Source organism: Myiozetetes cayanensis, unplaced genomic scaffold (assembly GCF_022539395.1).
Source record: "Myiozetetes cayanensis isolate MyiCay16 unplaced genomic scaffold, myiCay2020 scf1, whole genome shotgun sequence".
Taxonomy (NCBI): Eukaryota; Metazoa; Chordata; class Aves; order Passeriformes; family Tyrannidae; genus Myiozetetes; species Myiozetetes cayanensis.
Window position 1 is genome coordinate 1,329,460 of NW_026086604.1, and position 24,685 is coordinate 1,354,144.

The 24,685-nt window shown below is 46.2% G+C and overlaps 1 protein-coding gene across 3 annotated transcripts in view; it reads left to right on the forward strand.

Moving 5' to 3' along the window:
- The window catches only part of TSNARE1 (t-SNARE domain containing 1), a 458,997-nt gene that overhangs the window by 25,420 nt on the left and 408,892 nt on the right, over positions 1 to 24,685 (forward strand). For 2 of the 3 annotated variants that reach the window (XM_050313442.1, XM_050313469.1), the window contains exon 3: positions 18,723 to 18,770. The exons of the other annotated variant lie outside the window; for it this stretch is intronic. The gene's annotated coding sequence lies outside the window, so the exon portion shown is untranslated. The remainder of the gene's footprint in view (positions 1 to 18,722; positions 18,771 to 24,685) is intronic. 3 annotated transcript variants of the gene reach the window in all.

Here is a 24,685-nt window from a genome sequence, read left to right on the forward strand (position 1 = left end):
AGATATTTATGTGAGAATTAGATCCTCTCTCAGTCTTCTCCTCTCCAGACTAACCAGGCCCAGCTCCTGCAGTCTCTCCTGACAAGATTGTTTTCTCCTTAGAACTCCCAACTGGAGTTTGGGCCATGGAGGACCCACTGAAGTCAGTGGCAGTGCTGTGTGTCAGTTGTCTGCTGGTGACATAAAATCACAGAATGGTTTGGGTTGGAAGGGACCTTAAAAACCATCTCCTTCCAAGCCCCCACCATGGGCAGGGGACCTTCCACTAGACCAGGTTCCATGCAGTGCAGACCTCCATCATGTTCTTCCAACAAAACCACAGGAAGAGTTTCTCCTTTACTCTTGAAGCTGTGTTTTCATCAGCTGAGGGTGTTCAGGACGGAAGAAGTGAACTCTTTACACTGCTTATCTCCCTTACCTCATTGCTTGTCTCCTGCAGCGTTCCCAAAAAGGCTGAGAGCTGAAGTGCAGCCAGCTCAGGGCAGCAATCCTTTGCACTTTGCTGGAGGGAGATGATCCTGGCTCCCCAGACTTCTGCACTAAGAGGAATGAGCCATCTGGGAGGCAGGAGATGACTCCAAACTGTTCTTTTCTGTTGGTGGGTATGACTTTGCCAAGGAGGAGGTTCCTGTCACACTGGGTGCTACTATTGATGGCACTGATGCAAAGTTTGTGTGCTCCATCAGAAGCTGTTCTGGGCCTCTGAGGATGAGTGTGCTCATGGCTGGGGTGAGGAAGGCTCTTGCATTCCCAAACTTGCTCTCTGCTTGCTCCTTCCCCCTGAATGCCCAAATTAGCTCATTTTTCTGTTGTTTGTAAACTCTTCTGTTGTCATCCATTGCCCTCAATTTATCAGTGAGCTTTCCTGCAGCCTGAATGCAGTTCTTGGTAGTGTGAGCAATGTGAACTGTCTGAAATGATACCTCTCATCCTCCATCCATCTCAGTTCAGTTTTGTAGGAGGATTGTGCATTATCACTTGGAGTTCGCTTTCAGAATTGAGGATGGTGATAAATAAATGCCTCTGGAGGACGTGGATTGCTTTAACCAGCTCAAGATATGAAAAAGAAACAAGAATTCATTTTTAATTTAATTTTTTTTGTTGTTCACTGATGCCTTGTATAGAGCTCAGCGTCTTCTTTAACCTATATTTTCTAGGGTTGTAGGCAAAAATGCTCCTGTCAGCTGATTTTCCTGCCTCACATCTGGAAATGCCAATCAGGGTCATTGCAGTAAAGGCAGCTGTGACTTGGTTTGAAGCTGCATTTTTGCAAACTCTGCCTTTGCATTGCTTCCTCTGCACCTGGAATTGTTTCCCTCTCCATGAGATGGCTTCTGATTGGAAACCTACAGGTGTGTTGCTGTGTTTTTCTTAGTAATCTCTGGCACTCCCTTTAATTTTTAGACTGCACTTCAGTGGAAGGGCTGTTGAGATCCAGCTGTGTTGGCATCCACCAGTTCTGCTCTGACTTGACTGCAAACAAGACCCTGTGTTAGATGGTGAAAGTCTTTAAAATAGGAAAGCAAATTCATGCAGTGAATGATACAGATCTAGTTTTTGGAGTAAAGTGACAAAAATCAGGTCATTATTTTCACTGAAGTGGCACCTTTCTGTTTGCCCTCTGCTCTACTTAATTATGGTCCCAATTTCTTCAACAAGGGGAGAGAAATGTGGATGCATTTGTTGGACACAACAGGTTTATGTTGGAATTAAACTGGATTAAATTTGGCCACTGGATATTTGGGGAGCAAGAACACAGTCCTCAGGCCTCTGGTTGTGGGGTGTCTGCGTCTCACAAAGGGGTTTTTGGGGTGCAAAACACTGATACTCTGGTGCTTGTCAGACCATGTCTGTGTGAGAAACCCAATTGCTGAATCATGGAATCCCAGAGTGGTTTGGGTTGGAAAGGGTCTGAAAGATCATCCAGTTCTAACACCCTGCCATGGGCAGGGACACCTTCCACTAGCCCAGGTTGCTCAAAGCTCTATCCAACCTGGGTTGCTCAGAGCTCTATCCAACCTGGCCTTGAACACTTCCAGGGGTGGGGTGTCCACAGCCTCTCTGGGCAATCTCTGCCAGTTCCTCAGCACCCTTATTGTAAAGCATTTCTTCCTGATATCTTATCTAAACTCACCTTCCCTCAGTTTAAGGTAGTTCTTCCTTGTCCTGTCACTCCATGTCCTTGTCCCAAGTCCCTCTCCAGCTCTCCTGGAGCCCCCTTAGGCACTGGAAGGGGCTCTCAGGTCTCCCTGGAGCCTTCTCTTCTCCAGGCTGAACAGCCCCAACTCTCTCAGCCTCTCTCCAGAGGAAAAGTGTTCTTATCCTTACTATCTCACTCAACTTCCAGGCTGATAATTATGGTTTAGGATTTTAATTAATTTTTCTTTTTTCTCCAATGTGATGGAGCTGCCCAACAGTTTGAAGTTACAGGAGCAGCTGAAAGGGCGGGAGAATGGGACTTGTAAAAGTCAACAGAGATCACTGATGGTTCTTGTATCTCTGTAATTCTTTGTGATGATCATCACCACGTTGCTGAGAAAGGCTGACAAAGTGGCATCTGTCACTCCACGACCATGGGGCCATTTTGTTTGAAAATATAGGAAAAGAATAGGCTAAGTGTCTGGAAGCAGTGCCATGGGAACAAGTAGTAGAGACTCTTTCACCTGCTCAGAAAGATCTCCTGGTGAGGAATGTCAAAGAAATGCATCTCCTGTGACTTCTGCATCCCTTGTGACACAGCATCTCTCTTGACTTTTGGTAGCCTATTTGTGGAAGTCTTCAGAGAACATATTCTCCTACATGTTCTCCCATCTGTCTTTTTCCCAAACTCACTGGCCTTGGTGTGTGCTCAAGAATAGACTTGCTTTCTGCGTTATGTTGAGAAGGCAGTTAGGAATTTATTTTTTGACCTCCCTGTGTTTAGATGAAGATATTTTTAGGATCTTATGTGATGGCTGTTCTTGAGTTAATTTGTAGTTTGGACTCTCTTTTTTAAATGGAGAAGTGAGAACTTGATCAGAGCCTTAATCCCAAAGATATTTTGGGGTGTTTGGCCACCTGAATGGACCAGGTTGTGGAAGAGCCCTTTTCATGGCACTTCATCACTGCTTTACATTGTTTATAAAAGTCTTTTTTGGGAATGGATGAACTGGGGATGTAGCATTTACCAGTTCATCCATTCCTGAAAAAGTGCAGTCGCTTGGCTGTGCAGTCCCTGAATAAACATGCAAAAAGGAAGCCCATAATATCACCCTAACCCCAAAAAAGTGTGAAATGGGAAGGAAGGGATTGTTTCTCCATGTAAATTTTTTTAATTATTTTTTTTTTTAATTGCTTCCCAGTGATCAGATGTGCTTTTTATTGTTTGCCACTTACCCCATCTTAGGCTTGCAGGCAGATAACTGGGGACGGTCTTGTCTTTCCTAAACAAGGGATAATACAGGCAGAAGCCATCTCAAATGATCTTAAGATTGTAAGATATGGAAAAAAGCTCCCTGTAAAATGACATCTGTTCAGGATATGGTGCATCCCTTGACTGCAGCATAATTAGACCCCGCTCAGCTGTGTAACTTGTGACATGGATTGGCATCTGCTTCTCTGAAGGCTTAATGGTGCCTTTAATTATAAGTAGTCTAGGAATTGCCTAGAGAGGCACAGGGTTCATTTAGCTCAAGAATCTCTCTTTTGGATGGTGACCAGTAGTAAGAGACTCAAAACAGGAGAAGGCAGAGTCCTGATATGCAGATGTGGTGGTGATTTCCCCCCGGGCTTCTCCTGATGGTTAATCATTAAGTCTGGCTTCAGCATTTCTTGTCACAAGTTGTGACAACTTTGGCTGGTCTTTTTATGAGTTTCCCTGTGCCTTTGGATGTTGGAGTTCTTGGCCTCCAAAACCTGTGCTACAGGTCAATAACTCCAAAAAAATTAAAACATCTCTTGAGTATTTCCTGACTTTTTTTTTTTTTTTTAAAGGAGATTTTCTGGTTTTTCCTAGTATATGGTAGGAAGCAGAGAGATGCTACATGTCTTCTCTAAACTGTTCCTTATTGAGTTAATTTCTGCTGTGTTTGGTGCCCATTTCCTTTCCAAATCAAACTCATTCCTTCAGTGTGTCTCCTTCCTTCTCCCCAGTCTCCATTGGGTCAAGGAGCATTTTTGCTGCTCATCTTTCACCTCTTTGTGAGCTCCCTCTCTATTAATAAGGAATAAGATCTAAATGATACTGCACCACCAATTTTACCTGATAACTTTCATAAAAATTTAGAATAGTTTGAGTTGGAAGGAACCTAAAGATCATCCTGGTTTGACCTCCCTGATAAGGGCAGGGACACCTTCCACTGTCCCAGGTTGCTCTAAGCCCTGTTTTGAACACTTCCAGTGATGGGGCAGCCACAAATTCTATGTGCAACCTGTGCCAGGGCCTCACCACCCTCTGAGTGGTGAATTTTACATTATAGAATTTATAATAATTATATTCTACTTTACAATAATCTTGATATTATTCTGTCTTCTTTGCTATGCATCCCAGTTGCTTACCTGAAAGTATTAGCCTGGGGCAGAGTTTCTTTTTGAGGTGCCAGTGGTGTCATCCAGTAGATAATTGAGCTAAATTTCCTGGATTATTTGCATAAAGGAAAAAAAAAATCAACTTACATCCTCAAAAAGGCAGTGACTTGGCATTTTGGGGACCATGGGCTTGCTGTCCCCTTCTTTGCTCATCAGCTGATGTCCCCCATGATCACAGAATCACAGGATGGTTTGGATTGGAAGGGACCTTCAAGACCACCTCACTCCAACCCACTTGCCATGGGCAGGGACACCTTCCACTAGACCAGGTTGCTCATCCTGAGTGGGTTCTGTTCATTTCCATGGTCAGGCTCAGGTGATGATGACACCAGTCCCAAAGGACTTGAAGAAGTTGCTTCTAGCCAGATCCTGGCTAGAAGATGCAACACCAATCACCAAGGTCACCTTTCCACTCTGGGACAAGCACAGTCACTTGGAGGATCCTCCTGGTTCCTTTGCTGCCTTTCACTTAGATCTGGGAGTGCTTTATTTCCCCCCCTCCCCCAGCCTCCTGGCATCTTTGTGAGGAAGGGAGTCATTGAGAGGGAATAATTTACAGGACTTTGTGGCATGGTGCCATTTTGTTCCAGTGTAATCACACTTGAAATATTCAATAGAACCTCGTTCTCGAGTTAATGGGGGAGATTGTTGTTGGATTTTGTCCCGTGTGATTTTTCTGTGTGTGTGTGTAAAGTTTTCTTACTGCAATGAGATAAGTAAAGAGTTATATCTACGTTCATAATAGCTGATATCAGAAGTGGAGAGCTTCAATTAAAATAGTTCTAGATTTTTATTTTCCTCACATAAAATGGTTTTATTACCTTACATCCTTCCATTCCCCGCTCCGCCACCTCTTTCCGCAATCCTAAAATCAGGATGCAAATTGTTTCCCTTTGCCCACACTCTGGATAAAACATCTCTTTCCAAAAATAGCAGAATGCTGTTACATTTCATTTGTTGTAGGAAGAGAAACAGCGAGTTGGAGGTGAACAGCGGAGCGAAAGTTCTTTGGGAAGGCAGGAATTGCTTTTTCCCTTTTCTTGTTTTTTTGGTGCTTATTGTCAGACCTGCACCAGCTGTGACCTGGTGATGCTGTGCAGGTGCTGCAGGTGGTGGAGGAACGATGGAGAAAGGGTTGGAAAAGCATGGGCAGAGTATTTCTGCATTTTGGGAGCTCCAGGGTTCATCTTTGATGGCAGGGCTGAGAGAAGTGGAGGCAGTTTAGAGAACCATTTCAGGTGATTTTTGGTATCAGCCTGGAAGAATATAAATGTCCTTCCATCCAGCCTAAGGGAAATAAAAGCAATTCAATGACAGCTTGACTATCCCTTTTTCTCAGTGATTTCCAGCAGATTGCAGGATCCCAGGATGGTTTGGGTTGGAAGGGACCTTAAGTCCTTAAATTCCAACCCCTGCCATGGGCAGGGACACTTTCAACTAGACCAGGTTACTCAAAGCCTGGTCCAACCTGTTCTGTTTTAAAACCTGATGATATTCATGGTTTTTTTGAGATGGGTGAACAGTTCCTGCTGCCCTGTTACTCTTAAATTGGCAGAGTTTTCTTGTTCAATGCGTTGTTCCTTGTCCTAATTTCTAGGGAAGGAAGTATTCCTGATAGTCAAAGAAGGACACTGGAGCAGATAAAGTGTTATTGTATGATAATTCCTGCACTCCAAAGTTGCAGGGTACCTTTGATCAGTCCTCTGCGTGATTATCTTAATATCACCAAGGCTGATAATGTAAATGGAGATTTCAAGCTTGACCTGATTCATAAATAGGATCAGTTAAAATGATGAACGTGATTGAGTTATTTGCTGCAGCTGCTTCCAGGGCTGGATTGATTTGAATTTCTGCTGACAGGGCATTGAGACACTGGGAAGGACATCCCTGAGTTTATTAACAGAGTGCTGGGGAAGGAGGAGGAGTGTTGGGGATGTGAAGGGTGTGCTGGCTGGGCTCTGAAGCTCTTGGGCTGATGGGAAGGTCTTCTGCAATAATTTAGTCTGGTTTTAGCAAAATAGTTGGATTAATGTAATAACTTGAATGATGTGTTCCTGGTACTACCAGTGTAGCTGGTGCATCTCAGTGTCTTGTTTCTTGCCTTGCCTGGTTCTGTGGGCTCTGGATTGTTGTTGGCTTGGAGTTTGGGCACTTAAACAAATACTGACTTATTGATAAAGAGCTTCATCTGGGTTGTTTGCATGTTCTGGCAAAGCTTCTGTTGGCAAAAGATTCCCTGGTCCACATTGGGATTTTGTCTCTCAGACACAGACACTGTGAAATGCTCATCAGTGGAGTGCAGGGTCCAAGCTGGATCCTGCTCTGGAAATCTCCCTCCTGCAGCATCTCGGTTGCTTATCTGAAGATCAGACTCAAAGCACTTTTTCTTCTTTTGTCCCAACATTCCACCTGTGTGTAACTTCCATCACAGTTCAAATTGGGCCTGAAAACTTTGACATCACAGAAATTCATGTCTGTGACCCTGTCTGGAGGATTTCTTGCCCCCTGGCTCTTGATGTTGATGAAGAAGGAGCAGCACTTGCCAGTGAAGTCTTGGGGTAGGACGTTGTTGAGGACCTTGGCCTTCTCCAGGTCTCGAGTAGCTGGGTCTCCTGTTTCCTTCTGGAGAGGGCTCTCACTTTCCTTAGCCTTCCTTTTATCCCAAACATACCTATGGGAGCTTTTCTTGTTGTCCTCGATGTCCCTGGCCAGGGCTTTATCTTTTCTCACCTGATCCATCTCTCTGTCCTTCTCCCAGGCTGCTTCCGACCTCGCTGGGCTTCCTTTTGCTGTTTGGGTTTGTCCAGGAGCTCCTGGTCCATCCTCACAGGCCTCTTGGCACTTTTCCCTGAACGTCATCTTTGTTGGGATGCATCACTCTTGAATTTGGAGGGGGTGATCCTGGAATATCAACCTTGGGCCCCTCTTCCCTCCAGGGGTTTATCCCATGGCTGTACCAAGCAGATCCCCGAGGAGGCTGAAATCTGTTCTGCTAAATTCCAGGGGGAGTGAGCTTGCTGTGCATTCACCTGGCTGCTTTAAAGATCTTAAACTCCACCATTTCATGGTCACTGAAGCCAAAGGTGCCCTCGAGCTTCACATTTCCCACTAGGGGAAGAACCCAAACAGGGGCACCCAGAGGTGTTGGGGAGAACAAGGTTCCAGCACAACAGTTTTGTGTCTTGACATTCACCTCATCTAGGCCCACGTCCACAGAGTTGTCATGTGTTGACTCTGCAGATCCTCATCCCAATCCATACATCTCACCCATCAACTCTCCTCTACTTAACCTGCAAAGATTTAAGGCACTTAATGGCTGGAAGCTTTGGTGACATGAATGAAAAGCCCTCAATAAATCAGGATTTGTTGGTCTTCAGTGCTCTGTGCAAAGGTAGAAAGAGACTGCATCTCCTCCTGCTGCTACTCCCTGGCTCTGTCCTTGTGGTAAATCCTCCTTCTTGTGGTGTTTCCTCTGTAAATCCTGCAGGTTGTAACAGTCTCCTAAATCTTGCAGTTTGCTAAAGAAAATATCTTCTATGTTTGCTTGTTTGTTAGTTTTAAGAGAGTCATTTGTATTTGACCAGCTTTGCAAAGCTCTCTGGGTGTATATATAGAAATATAGAGATATATTTCATTCTTAGCACAACTCCTTATATATATATATATATATTTTTTTTTTAATTCTAAAGAGCTGAGTAAACTTCCCCCACCTATTGTGAAGTGATGCTTCATTTTTATCAGAGTCAAGATCTCAATGCACATCTAAAGGCAGTCCCTGTTCTCATTCCTGCACTTCATCTGTACAGCACCTGAGATCTCATTATCTTTAACTCCTCCCACATCCCAGCCAGCCTGGTGTTGGCAAATGCAGCAACCCCAGCTCAGCTGATGTTCATGGATTTGAAAAACAGAGATTTTCCTGGTGCTTTAGCTTTAGGAAGGGGGTTTTAGTGCACCACATTTCTATGGGCATCTGAATTAAAGCCTCATTTTTCATTTCTTTGGGGTTTTTTTAATCTTCATTTTTTTCTTATTTTTTTTTCCCCCCAGCACTACTGCTTTTTATGGGCCTTTTAAAAACCAAAAATAGTGTATTTTTTCCTACTCAAAAATCAGTGTCTGCTGCTGGGAAGGCCTTTTACAAATGCAGTGCAGCGCTGCTGCTGGGAACAGCCTCCCATAGCAACCTCCAGCTTGAAAACTAAAATCACATCACCCCATATGACAGTTTTTTTGTTAGACTGGCATGCAAACCCTTAGGAAGGGGTCTAGGCAGAAGTGGAAAAGTTACTCTGGATTGTGTCTTTAGGTGTTTCGGTGGTTTTTTTTTAAATTATTTTGCATGCATTTTCTGGGGGCTTTTTATCTCTTTGAGTTTTGCTTTTGTTCCCTTTTTTTCCCGTGTTAAAATGATTTTCTTAAAAAAAAAAAAAAAAAAAAAGAAAAAGTGTTATGAAAGAGAGAGACACCATTCTAGGGAAGGGAGGAGATCTCACATGACCATGGCCATCACTCCAGCAACTTCACAGAATAATGGGATCACAGAATGGTTTGGGTTGGAAAGGGTCTTAAAGATCATCCAGTTCCAAGACCTGCCATGGGCAGGGACACCTTCCACTAGCCCAGGTTGCTCCAAGTCCCGTTCAGCCTGGCCTTGGACACTTCCAGGGATGGGGCATCCTCAGCTTCTCTGGGCAACCTGTGCCAGGGTCTCCTCACCCTCACAGGGAAGGATTTCTTCCTAATACCTCCTTCTTCCAAATTTCTATTCTCTGTTTTCTACTCAAGAGCAAGGTGGAGACCTTGCTGGAAAACTGTGACAGCAGTGGATTTGGGCTCAGGTTGTGCCTTTTTGGGATTTGTGTTTCCTGCACTGACACATGTTCCATTCCTGTTGTCCAGCCCCTCTGCAGGCTCCTGTCACACCACCCTGCTGGCTTTGCTTCCTCAAAACTTATGTTGATGAAGGGAGGACTTGAAGGTCCTGGAGAGCCAGGGGTGACTCCTGACAGTAGTTTTGGGACTTAAACCAGGATATTGCAGATCCAGTCTGAGATAAAGCTGGTGATGGGAGCGTTTTTGTCTTGGCCTTTTTGTGGAGCTTGGCATTACCGACCTGATGGATTGGAAGGACTCTTCCTCCCCATCAGAAAACCAGGTTGGACGGGGCACTGAGCGAGCCTGATCTCGTGGAAGGTGCCCCTGCACATGGCAGAGGGGTTGGAAACAGGTGATCTTGAAGGTCCCTTCCAACCCAAACCGTCCCATGGCTGTGTCAATCTGTGAGCAGATGGACACGTGTGGCTCACTCTGAGCTGTTGGGGCTTCTCTGGCTGCAGGGTAAGAGGCACAAAATGCCTCGTGCTGTTGAAGATACCAACTCCTATGGTCCCCCTTGATCATGTTTCCCTGGTGCAGAGATAGTCATGTCCACACTTGTGACTCACCAGGTCCCTGGGAGGAGCAGCATTCCCTCCTGCTCACCGCCCAAGCTCTGGATTTCTCTTCCCAAGCTCTTCTGGGGGAGAAGGAGGCTCAGCAAATTATTTTTGGGTGGGGGGAGAGGGGATGGCTTTCTGTGCTGGCTGTGAGCAAGGAGCTGGCCAGGCTTAGGCCCTGGGAAAGCTGCAGTGATAAAGAAAAGGGTTTGGAGTCCATGTGAGGAGTTGCTTCGCTTTATCTGTGATTCCTTCAAGAGCTTTTCAAGCTTTTCTAAAGGCTTTGTGAGTGTCTCCATCCTCTGTTTAAATCCTGTTCCTCTCCATCCCTCTGCACTTCACAGGGAAGCAAGAAATGACTCATTGCACAACCTACAAGGGAAACTTAATGAATAAATGCATTTAAGAAAAAGAAGAAAAGAAAAAATAAGAGTTTTGTCTGGGGCAGGCTGGTGCTTTTACTGTCTTGAACTCTGAAAGAATAAGCTGGGCTGCTTCTTTTTCTTTGATTTTCATTAATTGAGTCACTTAAGTGCTGTTAAGACTAACAGGACTTTGTTGGGACTGGAGCTGTGGGTTTGTGGGTTGCTTTTTCTATTTTTGGGTTTATTTGGGTTTAATTTGCCTAAAACATCAAGAACAAAACTTGCAAATTCTCCCAGGCCTCTTGCTTTTCCATTTCCCTTCTTCCTCCTTCCAACCTTGGTGCTGGCAGCATCCCATGAGGATGAGGAGCAGGTCAGTGCCCTGCAGTGCTTTCTGGGTGTCCTTGGCACTGAATCAGAGCCCAGTGGTTTGTTTTAAAGCACCTGTGGTGTTTTGGAGGTTGGTAGGATCCCCTTGCCTTTCTTTCCTTGCCTTTTCTGCCAAACCCCTGAAACAAATGTATATATTTACCTCTGTTTGTTGCTGTGATGGAAGACCCCTGGTGATGCTCCTCACTTTTTCTCCAGTATTAAAATAACCATCATAGACCTGTAGTTTTCAAACTAGAGCTTGTGAATCCCCTTTCTTGCTTCTAAATGTTCTGTGCAGGTTGGGATAGCTCTGCTTGGGACTCCTGAACGGGGCAGGATGACAGTGACCATAAATAAACAAACAAACAAACAAATAAATAAATAAAATATATGGACATATATATAATATCTATAAATAAATCTATATGCACACATATATATGTACATATATATTTATATAATTAATGCATCACATCAATTAAAAATATTTATCAAATATATCAAATTTATATAGCTGATGCAGTGCATGAGTTTTGCAGTCCGTGGGAGCAATTGAAATCGTTGCCTGGGGCTGGTGGTGATAACTGGGATTGCACTTGGGTTTAGTTAATGGTGATTGAAGGTGTCCCTGTCTGTGGCAGGGGGTTGGAAGGAGATGATCTTTGAGGTCCCTTCCAACCTAAACCATTTATGATTCCATGATTCTGTGAATCTTCATTTTGAAGGTCCTCCTTGAACTGAAAAGCTCATTAGAGCTCTTCTTCTCCATGAGCTCCAGGTCTGGTGTTTTTTCTTTGTTTTGTTTGAATACAGGAAAGCAATGTTTTCAAAGGGAGGGAAGAGGGTGAGAAAGAAGTGTGGGTGCTGCTCTGAGACGGAGCCCATCCATTTTTGTCTCGTTATATCTCATTTTTACTTAATGCTGTTACATTATTTCAGCTGTGCTTGGTTTCAGATTCGCTGCAGAGATGAAGTTGCTATAACAACATGATGATTCATAGAAGGCTCAGTGCAACAATCTGCTGGATTTTATTTTCCTATCGTGACGACTTGGATGTTTTTGGTGGGGATTTCTGTCTATTTTCAGACAGACCTTTCCATGAGCTCCCTGCAGTGACTTGCTTTGGGTTGCTTGGACTCCAGGTGGTGATACCTGTGCTCGTGTAACAGACCCAGACATCTCAAAGCACTTCCCAAAGGTCAGTGCTGCCATGCCAGGTTGAGGCACAGAGGTGTGGGAACAGCCCAAACACCTTCAGCATGTCAGGTGTGCAAACACAGCATCTGTATCTCTGCTTAGGTGGTTCTCCAGCTCCTTCTTGCAGTCGTAGAGCTGCTAAACTGAGGAACTTCTGAGAGCCTCCTGATCCTTGTTGTTTAAAAAGAGAAGCACAAGTTAAGAGCTGATTCACTTCCCCTGGAAACATATTTGTCAGGTTTTATTTTGCCACCGAAAGGTCCTCTAAAATCACCGGGAAGATCCAGGGGAGATCCAAAATCAGTGATAGAATCATGGAATGGTTTGGGTGGGAAGGAACCTTAAAGATCATCCAGTACCAACCCTCTTCCATGGGCAGGGACACCTTCCACTATCCCAGATTGCTCCAAGCCCCATCCAACCTGGCCTTGAACACTTCCAGGGATGGGGCAGCCACAGCTTCTCTGGGCAACCTGTGCCAGGGCCTCAATGACCTCACAGGGAAGAATTTCCTCCTAATACCTAAACCAAATCTCTCCTCCTTTAGTTTAAAGCCATTTCCCCTTGTCCTGTCCCTCCAGGCTCTTGTGCAAAGTCCCTCTCCAGCTCTCTTGGAGCCACTTTAGGCACTGGAAGGTGCTCTAAGGTCTCCCCAGTGCCTTTTCTTCTCTGGGCTGAACACCCCCAACTCTCTATTCCTAGCAGAGGTGCTTCAGAAGTTTTGATTCATAAATCTGTTTATTTTTTTAGTTTGTTTGTTTGTTTGTTTGTTTTTAATTGCAGTCTGCAATAACAGAAATATTTTATTTAGGTCTTTTAATAGGAAAAAAAAATAAAGCCTGGAATTAGGGATGATTGATTTTTCTGTGGAAGATGGCAAATTGTACAGCAATATCTACTTCCTGCCAATTTCAAGCTACTTCTCCTTTGCAAAGAGCAGTCGTGATGGGAAACGTTTCAAGGTACCTCCAGACACTTTGTCAGCTTCTCATTTCAAATCTGAGACTTGAGCAACAAAAATAAATACCTTCAGCATCTTGAAACCTCGTGCCAAGAGCCTTCTTCTTTTCTCTCTCCTCTCTCCTTTCTACCTCAGTGTTGAGAGTTTCAGATAACACAAAAATCATGGAATCATGGAATGCTTTGTGTTGGAAGGAACCTTAAAGATCATCTCATTCCAACTCTCTTCCATGGGTAGGAACACCTTCCACTAGACCAGGGTGCTCAGAGCCCTGTCCAGTGTGGCCTTAAATAATTCCAGAAATGGGGAATCCACAGCCTCTCTCTATTCCAGTCCCCCACCATCCTTATAGTAAATAATTTCTTCCTAAAATCCAGTCTAAACCTCCCCTATTTCATTTACTCCTTCCCTGCTTCATTTACAGCTGTAAATGGAATAATATGCCCAGACAACTTCCTTGGAGTTTGGGGTTTTCCCAGTCTTAAAGATTAGATTTATTTTTTTAATGAAGTGCTTTGTTTTCCTGCTTAAGAATATAGGATTAATTGATTGGTTTTATTTTACTTTATTATTATTATTGTGATTATTACTGTTTAATTTTTTTCACATAGCAGAGCTCAATGCCTTTTGGAAAAGTGATGTTCCTCTTTGCACAGTCCCCTGCTGGTCACAAAACCATCTGGAGATGACAACATGCTTTTTTGCCCAGCCTGCCTGTTGAGCTGGTGTCCCTTTTTCCTGCTCAACAACTGGGATGCAGTTGATCCCCTGTGAAAAAGGTCTGGGCTCTCTGTCCTGCCTAATTGTGTTAAGTTGCATTTGCATCCCAAAGAGAGCTACTGGGAGGGGATGTTGAAGCCTTACATGCATTTTTAAATTCGTAAATGCCATCAGTGGAGTCTGGAGCAATCAGATAACTGACTCCAAAGGCCTTGCTGAAAGGCACTGATGTCTTCATGCCTTTGTGAGTTGTCTTGCCCTGCACTGGGTCTCCAGATCCTACATGGGTTGCTGCCAGCTCTGTGAGGGATAAGGAGGAACCATAACTGTGCAAACAGCTCTGGGGGCTGTGATGTGTGTGCACCATCAAGTGAATGGGGCAGGTTTTTGGGGGATCACCTTCTGACGTTGTTCTTGTGGCAGGAGTTTTGTTACAGTGCTAGAAGCTGTTTTCAGATCTCTCTTCCACCATCAGAGGACCCATCTTCCCCTGGTGCCTCTGAGAATGTGCCTTACCAATCCCCACTCCACTTCTTCCATGTTTTAATATTTGGGAACCACAATAAAAGTGCAACAGAATTGGAGACAATGGAAAATACAGTCCAGTGTGTTCCACAAATTTCAAGCACACGAAGGAGGCAAGTCAGCCCAGTGTGTGAGATACTGTGGGCATCACTAGGGGTTGTTGCTTTCACTTTGTTCCCAGGCGTAGTTTTTATTCCTTGACCACACTGATCATCCCACCCTGATCCCACACAGCCTCTTCCATGCAGCAAGTTGCAGATTTCTCCTCCCAGACTTGGTGGTGGAGCTGGAACCCTGCTCTGAAGTCTGGTAGCAGCTGTGAGTGCAGCTTCCCATCAGCTCCTTCAGCTGTCGGAGTTCTCTTGCCGTGACGCGGGGAAGTTTCCGCCTGAGGAATTTCAGGGAGTGAGGCGAGGGTGGGTGTGCATTTTAATTTCAGTTCTGTTCTGCCTGACGGAAGGTGCTCGCCAGCCCACTGGATTAATTTTCAAAACTCCTCAGTACGGTGCTTGTTTTGCTAGGAGAACACACCGGGTTCATTGGGGAATAAGCAGGCAGAGCAGGAATTTGGGGAACAGCAAAACCAACCACGCAGACAGAAGTTAGTCCGTACAGCCTATCGGTAACCTGCGTGTTCCTTGACCCCGTTCCTACCCCTGGGAAAGAGGCTCTGACCCCCCTGGAGGATCTTTGCCTCCTTTTGGATCGTAGTTACTGGATTGGAAAGGCTCCAGTTGTCCAGCTCTAGCTCAGCCATCTTCCACTGGTCCCATCTGCCCATTCATCCTCCAGGAGAAACGGAGCCGTCCTCCTGCCAGCGGGAACTGTCGGAAGCTATTTCCATGTCTGGTGCCCGGGCAGGACGTGGGGGAAGGCGTGGAGAATTCCCGGGCAGGCAGTTGAGAAATGGAAGGCGATGGGTCCAGATGGAGCAGAGACATCTTCACGGAAAGGCTGCTCTTCCTCCTCTTCGGTTTCTTTGCAGCTGAGCTTTGACTGCGTTAAAAGGACCATTCACTTGGTCCCTGCAGGGTTTGTAGGACCAGGCTTAAGGATCCAGCAGCGAGGATGTGAATGCCGGAGCGAGGAAGCCCGGATTGATCTCTCCATATCAAAAAAAGATTGTTATAATAGAGTGTTTTTGTTGATTTGCCTTGATTTTCCACCCCAGAGGCTCCTTAGGTTTTGGGGACATGAGGTACATGGTGGTCATGGGGCAGCTTGGGGACAATCCTGGAGAACCCACCAGGCAAATCCCTGTGTAAAGCAGCTGTGTTGGACATTGTGCAAGCGAGATGCAATCTCTGCCTCCCCCTCGTGAATTGTGTTGTTGCTATTTTTATTTCTTTTTTTAATAAATATCGTGTTTGTGTGCCTGGATGACATTTTCCATTCAAAAAGGGAGGGGAGGAATGAACGTGTCACCCACACCCAAGGTGCTGGGCACATAACTCAGGAGAATTACTCATAAACCTGCAAACCTCGTTATCCAGCTATGAAGGATTTCTGCCACCAATTTCCTCAGTCTGGCCACAATCCTGAAATTAATCTCACCTAAAGAGTCAGGAGCATTTCCTCTCTCAGTGCAGGCAGAAATCGTTTCATTTTGTGGCTGAACCCTTCAGACAGAGAAGAAAAAGGGGACAAAACATAGGGGTTGAACCCCTTGTGACTTTGTTGGCCTTGTTTGAGCTGCTCTTCCTCCTGCCTTTTAAAGCTTTGGTGTGAGCTTCTCCCAGCCTCTCTGCCTTTCTTGGCAAACCTCAACATGTTTCCACCCGTCATCTCCAGCACCAAAACACCTTCTCCTGGTCCTTGGCCATCCCCTTGAGCAGCTGACCTTGCCCTTGGGCACACTCATCCTGGATGTTTGTCACCACGTTTGCTTCCCAGATGGATCTCCCCTCTCCCAGTCTGCTGTTTTGCTCTGCTGGGGAAAACCCAGCTGCCCTGGGGTTTGTTTTGCACATGCCAGTGTAGGTGGAGCAGATTGGAGAGGACTCAAAGCACCTGGGTGACTGCTGAGCTGGGGAGGGTGAGGTGGTTTCTCCATTGTAAACATCTCAGGGGAGGGAGAGAGATTACCCATTTTGGGTAGCAGATGGGATCTGGAATTACTGGTATTTGGATCTTGCTGCTTGGGAGAGCTCTCTTCAGGCTCCCTGAAGTTCATGTTGCTCTATTTCTTTCTCCTCTTGGAGACTCACCCGGGTTTTAGCTCCTCTTAGCAATATCTTGCAGTAAACAGAGATAGTGAGCGTGGGATGGTTGAAACCCAGACCTAAATGCACCTCTTACATGCTCTTCATCATACTCTTCCTAAATTTCTTTCTCTGGAGAAGGAGAAGCTGGCAGCTGAAGCCACAGATTCCCAACCCTCAGCCCCTGCTGCTTGTTTTCCTTCCAAAAGAAATGAGGTGAAGGAAAGGGGACTTTGGGATGCCCGGCAGAGGAAACATCCTTACAACCAGAGCAATGATGGAGTGAAGCTGGACCTAGGATGTCCTAGGCAATAGGGCTTGGAATGGGCTGCTCAGGGAAGTGGTGGATTCTCTGTCCCTGGAGGTTTTTAAGGTGAGACTGGATGTGGCATCAGTGGTCTGGGAACCACGGCGGGGTTGGATTAAGGGTTGGACTTGATGATCTCAGAGGTCCTTTCCAACCCAGCTGATTCTGTGATTCTATGAATACAAGGGAACTGGCAGGCTGAAAAAAAATCATAAAATCATGGAATCATAGAATGCTGAGGGTTTGGAATGGACCTGAAAAATCATCTGGTCCCAACATCGCCTTGTCCTGCCCATGTTGGTCACTTTTCCCAAGTAGCAAGTGACAGGACAAGAGGAAACGGCCTCAAGTTGCACCAGGGAGGTTTCAGTTGGATGTTAGGAAAAAACTCTTGATGGAAAGGGTTGTCAAGCGTTGGAATAGGCTGCCCAGGGCAGTGCTGAGTCACCATTCCTGGGCATATTTAAAAGACCTGTGGACGTGTCACTTGGGGACATGGTTTAGTGGTGGCCTTGGCAGTGCTGGGTTAATGGTTGGACTCAGTGACCTCAGAGGTCTTTTCCAACCTGAAACGATCCTGTGATTCTGATAAACTGAGAGCATTTCATCTGTCAAGCTGCCAGCTATGGCTGGTGGCTTTTAAAAAAGTTTGTGTTTTCCCTGTTAAGTGAATTTTACCTTGCCAAGAGGACATGAGAGGGCTGCTGGGCATGTCCCAAGTGTAGGATGCTGAGGGATGAGGTGGATTTACCACTCATCTGCTAATGAACAATATGGCAAACGAGAGGGGATGGAGTGGGAGGACTGAGCTGAGTTGGCTGATGGTGATTTTCATAGGTTAAACAGGCAGGTAGTGGGGAATTACATCCTCCAGCTGCAACAACTCAATAAGATCAATGCTTACAAGACCCCTCACACAATTTGATCCAAATCCTGATTAAACCTCTAGGCTGGTTGTCCCCAGCCTGCTCAGTAACACGAATATTTGTTGTGCTGCCTTTTGATGTTTCTCACATCCAGCAACAAGAAGCTGCTGCTCCAGGAGGGGAAATTCGGCTGCCACTGCATGTAATTGGCTTGGTGTGTTTGCACAGAGGTCACTCAAGGCTGGGGTTGCTGCTCTGGGCAGATATAAATCATTGCTGCAATTTTATCTCTTGAATTTTTCTGCCTGGGGAAATTGCATCCTGTTTTAGTGGATTTTTTTTTTACTAAGCTTTCTGAATGGAGAATGGAGAAAGTGTGTAGTGTTTATATAAAAAGTGTTTATTAATGCAGTAGGATTTAAAAAATACTCAGCACAGAGCAGTATAGGAGCTAAATAGAGTGTGTGAAGGGCTTTCTCACTGGTGTTAATTGAACAAAACAAGGAAGTGTATTAATTAAAAGGCCTTTTGTGAGCTCTTGAGAGCTGCCTGGTGCTCATCTAGTGCAGGACTTGCCTCCCAGCGTTGCTTTTTCCTTGCAGAATTGGGTGCTTTTATAGCCAAGAGGTGTTGTTGCTGGAATAAAAGCTAAATCTGGAAGTTCTTGGAAGGTAGGGATGGGTGTGTGTGTGTGTGTTTGATGGCCAGAATGAGAGAGAAACAACCAGCCAAGACCTTGATTCAGCAGGGCTCTCTCTTCTCTCAAGTTTGACAGACACTGAAGTGCTTAACTGGATTGTGGCCAGAGTGGCAGGTTTGGGATCTTAAAGAAGGCTGAACACTTAAGCAAGTGATTCCCCTTTTCCACTGAAGGTTTTAATTCATTATTTGTTATTTTTCCAATGGCAATTGTTATTGCAACCAATTATAACCCTCCTACTTCTGCACCTCTGCTAATCTGGAAATATTAAAAACTCTTAGCAATTTTAGAGTTTTGTTTCTGATTTCTTTTAAAAAGAAGATGCTGTTCCTGTACTCAGCAGTGATGTTTTGAGGAACCAACACTTGCTCTTGTACCTGTCCTACAGGCCAGTCTAGAGGCTGCAGCTTGTGTCTGGACACCAGAGCTGATGGTGTCCTTAACTGTGACAGTGAAATAGTTTTCTTCCCAGTACTAATCAGTTGTTTTGCTTTTCTTTCCAGATTAGAAGGAAGTCTAAGACCAGGGGAGCAGGACTAAGGAAGCAGTTGGTAAGAGGATCTCTTCAGGAGAGGGTCTCCTGCACGTGGAGTGGTGGGGCTCAGGCAGATGCAAACAAAATTTTGTCCTTGAGAAATGTTTTTCTTTTTTTTTTTTCCTTTTTTCTACCTGTGGATTTTATTTATAGGAGTTTCCCTCTCTTTTGGACTGAGTTGTGAAACGTGAGAGCTGGTTTATGAAGTTTTGATGGCGAGGCTGGGGAGGAAGTCCCAGGGTGTTGTTATATTCTCTCATGTGGAGAGCAACCTTCTCCAAGAGCTGTCTCAGAGTTTTGACCATATTTTCATGTTCTCCCTGTCTTCTCATTGTGCTGGTCCTTTGATGGTTTCATGTCTTTGATTTCCAGAGTTTGTTATGTACAGAAAAAGTGAAATGGAGGGAGTGTCCAACACATGAGCGTTTAAAGGTGCCACGCAGAATTAGAGTCATAGAAGAGTCTGGGTTAGAAGGGACCTTTGAAGGTCATCAAGTCCAGCTGTCTTGCCATGGGCAGGGACACCTTCCACTCCATCAGGTGGCTTAGAGACCCATCCAGCTTGACCTTGAATGTTTTCAGGGGTGGGGCATTTACCACCTCCCTGGGCGACCCTATACCAGTGTTTTTGCCACACTCATCACAAAAAAATTCTTCCTTCTCTGTAGTCTGAACCTCTACCCTCTTTCCATTCAAAACCATTCCTCCTTGTCCTGTTGCTGCAGGCCCTACTGAAAAGTCTGTCTCCTATTCCCTGAAGTTACTGAAAACCATGTTGTTCTGTGGGTCTTCAGGTTTAATTTCATGTTCCTCATCTTGGAAGCTCCTGCCTTGTTGGTCTCCAGTGCAGTGTGACGGGCAGGGTGGGGGGTGCTGGTCTTGTACCACACTGGTGGGATGTGCTTGTGTCCCTTGCATGCTCACTGGTCCACTCCCAAGGATCTTGCTCTTTGCTCCAGCAGCACATTCAGGAGTGGCAAAAGAGGCAAAGCCAAGCTCCACTGGCTTTTTTCTGGGACTGTTCTATCCCTCCCATTGGTTTTAGCTCCTCTTGGAGGTGTAGGGAGCTACTGCAGATTTACAGGACTCCTCCCTGGTGTCCCTTGGGGCAGCAGCTCTGATTCCTCACCTGCAAGGCTCGTGTCTGGGGAGGGAGCAGTGCTTTGTGTAATTCTCATTTCCTTGTGGCAGCACTGGTGCTGAATCAGTGTGACAAGTGTCCCTTTTGATACGGGTGATGTTTCCCTAAATTCTGGTGCTCGTTGCCCCTGGATCTCCTTGCAACAGTAACAGCAAATGTTACTGCTGTCCTGAATAGTCCCCCAGTACCACATTTGGCTTGAGAAAGAACATAAATTGTCCTCCTATAGGGGTCTGGACTGGAAACCAGAGGATTTGCCTTTCAGTACGAGCTACTGGTGCCTTAAAGCAAACCTTGCTGAAGGCATCTTTTCTCAGCTTTACAGGTTTACCTGGACTGGACACGTCACTTAGTGCCCTGGTCTAGTTGACAAGGTAGTGATCAGTCAAAGGGTTGACTCAGTGATCTTGGAGGTCATTTCCAAACTAAAGGACTCTGTGATTCTGTTATTCTATGAACGTGGCCTCTGGGAGCAGCCAAGACCCATGGTTGGGAAGCTGTAGTCAACCATGTGATGGTGAAGATTGTTCCAGCAGTGAGGGGGGGAAATAAATCTTGTGGCATCTCTGTATCTGTGACCCATCTTGCTTTTGCTGAACCTGGAGTCACAGGGCCTGGGCCTGGAGTCACGAGCCTGGTGCAGGGCATTGTTGGTGGTGTGAATAATGAAGGACACCACACCAGGCGTGATGAATGTGAAAGTCCCACTGCCCTTTGAGAGATGCACTGATGGTGTCAGCCAAGCTGGGGCCAAGATATCTCTGTCCAGCTGTCCTCATGGTCCTTGGCTGTGCTGACAGCACGTTGGCCCCCGTCAGTGTGTTGACCTGTCCAAGCTCACAACCGTTGCTGTGTTGTCTTTGTGCTCTTGGACACTTGCTGATCTCCCTCTCCCCACTCCACGTGTACCCTGGGTCTGGTGCTCTGCCTGTCAATGTGCTGCAAGGTGAGGATGAGGAAAGTGGGTGGGAACTGTTTGGGGAGAGTCACCCACAGTTTCAGGTTGGCTGGGGGATGCTCTTGCTGATGCTCTTGAAAGCCCCACTGTTTGGTAGCCACATGCGGTGCTTTGGGAGCAAAGCTACGGAAGGACATCTCTTGCAGCAGAGAGACCTTCTCTCTTCCTGCTCAGATTTGCTCTTTTTCACCTGCTGAGACCCTGAAAGTCCAGGCAGTGGAGTTGTTTTCAGCTCCCTGATTCTCTGTGCCGGTGAAGGCACTTTTACTGGAAGGGATGTGCAGGACACAAGCACAACGTGCTCCCTGGCCCCAGCCCGCTTCATCCACATGACCAAGTGTTTGCTGGAGGCTGCTGAGGTCTGAAGAGGCCACTCCATGCTAAGTAGACCAGCAGGTCCTCCCTGGGGACATTGTTCAACTGGCCTGACCCGTTCTTCAGCCATTCAGGTTATGCAAGTAAGAGGTTGACTGGGGCTAAGCCTATGCCTGGGTTTGTGTCCAGATGGAAGCACTGAGCATCAGCTTCACTGCTCAAACTTTTCCTGTGTGACCAAGTGGTTTTCTTTCTTCCTCTCTCTGATTGGTCACTTGTGCTTTCATGTAGAGGTGATTGGAAAAATCACCTTTTTGTATCAGTGCTCAAAAATACATATATGTGCACAACACTACATATAAAATAAATCTTTGTTAGTTAAACCAGAGATTTAATATCTATGTGTTGATGCCCTTATTGTGCCTAGGTCCTTGCTAGATCTTGTTGCATTTTCTCATTATCCCCACCCTGATCCTTTCAGATGTTCCTGGTGAACTTCACAAATGCTGCTTTTCATGTACTGTTTCATCATGTACTAATTTTGTCTTTAGGGACGTGAAGGAACTGGGGGTGCTGTTTTTCCAAGGGCACATTCTGAGGCTCAAAGCTGATGAAGGGATGAGAGGAAATGGCCTCAAGTGGTGCCAGGAGAGGTTTGGATTGGATATTAGGAAAAAAATCTTCGCTGAAAGGGATATCAAGTATTGGAAGAGGCTGCCCAGGGAAGCGGAGTCACCATACCTGGAAGGACTTATAAGATGTGTGGATGTGGCAGCTGGGGACATGGCTCAGTGGTGGCCTTGGCAGCACTGGGTTAATGGTTGGACTAAGTAATCTTAAAAATCTTTTCCAACGTAAAAAATTCTGTGTTTCTGTATGGACTTGGCTTTCCATTGCTCCTCTCCCAACGGGCTGCTCTGTATCCTCATCCCACATGTGATTCCTTGAGACGTTGCTCTGTGGGATGCCACTGAGTGTGTGTGGAAAGGAAAAGAACCCATTCTACAGCATCCTTGTGCAGCTCTCCCAGCTGTCAGCATGTGATGTGCACAGTGTGGTGACCCAAAAACCCTTCTCCCTGGGTGGTGGGTTAATCTGACAACCACCCCCGCCTGCCTTTGGGCTGGATGTGCCGAGGTTTGGCATCAGTGCACCCCCCACCTCAGAGCACTGGGCAGTGTCTCCAGGCTGTTGGCATATCCTGTGTTTCCTCAAGCCAGTTTCTTGGCCAGCATTTCAGCACTGGGGTGGTTTCTGGCCAGATTTCCCCGGTGTGGTGGTCCCTGCTCAGCGAGCAGCGCTGGCTTTGCCTCCGCAGAGCCTGCGGCTTCTGTCCTGCTGCTTTATCCCCGCCTCCCAGTCCCTGCATTCCTGCAAGGGAACAAGATAATCACTGTGTTGGGTTTGTAGCAAACCCCCCTCAGAGTGACAGCCCTGGGCAAAAGCCTGTTGATGTGTGTGCTGGGGATGCTGATTTGCTGGGCCACCATCCCAATCTCCTTAGAGCCAGATGAAGCGCCGCTCTGAGCTTCCTCGGTTGTCTTTCTGGAGAAACGCTGCCTCCAAGTAACCCCGGGATCTGCACAGATTCCCTGGTCTTCCCTGAAGGAGTAGGAAGGTGTTCTCCCACTTTGTGTTTGGCAGGGCAGAGCGCTGCAAACAGAGGGGAGCTTTCCGTGGTTGGATGCGAGCGTCGCTGTCTGGCTGTGGGAGGTGTCTGCCGAGCACCACATAGGGAGACGGTTTCTTGTGATTTGGGAGAGCTCCTCGGATGGGGAAAACCTGGGTGTGAAGGAATTTGTGATAAGAGGGCTGTGGCAACTCTCCTGAGAGAGTGGGGGCTGTTCAACCCAGAGAAGAGAAGGTTCTGGGGAGACCTTAGAGCACCTTCCAGTGCCTAAAGAGGACTCCAAGAGAGATGGAGAGGGGCTTTGGACAAGGGCCTGGAATGACAGAGTAAGGGGGAATGGCTTCACACTGCTATAGGACAGGTTTAGGTTGAATATTGGGAAGAAATTTCTCCCTGTGAGGGTGGAGAGGCCCTGGTACAGGTTGCCCAGAGAAGCTGTGGCTGCCCCATCCCTGGAAGTGTCCAAGGCCAGGTTGGATGAGGCTTGGAGCAATCTGGGATAGTGACACTGGAACGAGGTGGTCTTGAAGATCCCTTCCCACCCAAACCATTCCATAATTCTATGATTTTCCTTGAGATGTGGGGGAATAAAGGGAAGTGAAATGACAGTTATTGCAGTAGCTGTTGCTGAGGGCAGCTCCTGAATGCCTGTCAGCTGCAAACTGGGGTTAATCCCCACTGAATATTAATAGATTGATGAAAGCTTTCCTGTGCAGTTCTTTGGACCAAGCACTGGCACCTGAAAACACATGGAGTATGAAAACTGCATATTGTTCCCAGTTCTCACTGTACTTAGCAATCACAAGTCAGCTGGGGGCTATTTTCCAGCCTAATAATGTCCTTTTTTGCTTCTAAGGTGAAGTGGGGGAAAGATGAGTGTCCTTGCCCTCCCTCTGTCAAATGGCTGTGAACTTCTGCTTGGAATTCTGTGATGGGGCTGACAATTTGCCTTCATCTGTTTATGTACCCATTTTTAAAAGGAGATAAAGGATTGAGTGATCTTTCTTTTTTGACCTGGAATTTAGGGAAGCCCAAGTTCCACAATTAAGAGCAGGTGCCTCCTTTGTCTTAAGGCAAAGACATCTGTGCAACCACCTTAAAACTTCTGCAGGGAGCTGCCAATTAAACTGTCCTGTGTCAGGCTGGAGTTTTTGGCTGCAGCCTCCAGTTTTTCAGGGCATATCAGCATGTTTTGGATTGTCTGCATCCCCGGGCCTTACAGCTTCCTGTTCACTCACTGTTGCCAGGTTTGGATTTTTTTTGGGGTGTGTTTTAAAAACACCTCCTCCACAGCCAGGCAGGTTTGGGGTGGCAGCTGGTGCACTGAGCATCGTGCAAGGTACCTGCAAAAGAGGCAAATCCAGATGTCCCTTCTGTTTTCCAGAGCAGTGAGGAAGAAGCTGATGTGAGTTACTTCTGCCTTTAGAGATCCAAAATGAACATATTTGTCTTTTAGCTGAATGGGGTGGCAGTTCTCCAGCCACCTTGCTGCAAATTTAAGGTTGTTTTGTGGAGCCATGGTGGGGATCTTTTCTCTTTTTCTCTGTCCTCTCCCAGTGTGTAAAGATGGAGATGCCATGTATGGGGTGGTGTTAGAGAGGGTTCTCTGGCAATCACGGAATGGTTTGGGTTGGAAGGAACCACGAAGATCATTTTGTTCTAACAGCAGAATCCTCTTCCAAACCTACACAACGTTCAACACTGTGATCAACATCCCTCAGATATGGATCACAATGTTGAGCTGTGTGTAGGTTTGGAAGAGGATTTTTTTGGCAGCTGCAGAGCAGAGGGAAGGCAAACAAGCAGGGATTGCACAGGAATGGTCTCCAGAACCCCCAAAAATACTGAGCCAGCATCAAACACTGGGACCAGGAAACCCTGTGGCAC